Below are 915 nucleotides of genomic sequence, written 5' to 3'. Positions count from 1 at the left end.
CACTCCCTTTCTCTCTTCCTTTTTTCTCTTCCTAAGGATAACTGAGCAAATCCATCAATCACTGCCTCGACTCCACACGGAAGCGAAGGAACCCAAAACGGAAAAGACGGACGAAGAGGAAACACCGGCTCCCCTTCTCTTCTCGTCCGCCAATCAATGGACTCGTGAAGTGACTAGTCCGTCAGAGAACCAGGCGTCGGGCGAGGTAAACGTAGGAACAGGAGCGAAGCAGCAGAGTACCGATATACCCGCAGCGATAAACCGTAAAAAAAACACACACAGCAATTTAAAAAAAAAATCAGGAAGATAGGACGAAAGCGAAAGGGAATCCAAGGCAGGATAACGCCCCTCAGGAACACGCAGAAGGTGGCGACGGCGGCGTGGAAGCAGGAGTAGGAGTAGGAGTAGGAGGAGTCTCTGCCAAGCTGGACGACGATCGGCTACCCCGGAATGCTGGTGGTAGCGGGGCGTGACTTGAACCTGAAAGTTCCATACAATCTATGCTGTTGAGGGGGAGCAAATGGAGGAGGTGGTCATTAAACCAAGAATAATTAGGAATGGCAAAATACGTGAGAATAAAAATAGGATAATCGCAAAAAAAAAACGCAGATACGCGGAAATGTATATATAATTTCATAGCCATTACAGTAATTAAATCGTGTGCTCGAAGTTTACCCAGGTCGTTAAACTTGTCGTAAAAGAAAATTCCCAAGGCAGCGCTAAAAATACGTCCAATTTCGTACTAGTTTTTTTCCCTAGTAGAAAAGAAAGAGAGGGAGAGAGAGAGAGGAGGGTAGGCTGGGAAAGAGAAATGCAGAGGAGATGAGAAGAGAAGAGCGAGGAGGAGGAAAGGAAAGAAATCGAGATAAACCAAGTAAAAAAAGAAAAAAATCAAAACCAACAACCAGAAATACG

At 45.7% G+C, this 915-nt stretch overlaps 1 protein-coding gene across 1 annotated transcript in view; it reads right to left on the bottom strand.

Annotated features, from left to right (window-relative positions):
- Positions 1-567, bottom strand: part of LOC138865635 (dual specificity protein kinase CLK2-like) — a gene marked incomplete at its 3' end in the record, with an annotated part of 888 nt that extends 321 nt beyond the window's left edge. Inside the window, 1 exon segment of the mRNA XM_070136436.1 lies at positions 1-567. This exon segment is cut by the window's left edge and continues 321 nt beyond it.
- Between the last annotated feature and the right edge of the window lie 348 nt (positions 568-915).

Source organism: Penaeus vannamei, chromosome 22 (assembly GCF_042767895.1).
Source record: "Penaeus vannamei isolate JL-2024 chromosome 22, ASM4276789v1, whole genome shotgun sequence".
NCBI lineage: Eukaryota > Metazoa > Arthropoda > Malacostraca > Decapoda > Penaeidae > Penaeus > Penaeus vannamei.
Note: the sequence above shows the minus strand (reverse complement) of the source record. Positions and strands in the feature narration are given on the sequence as shown.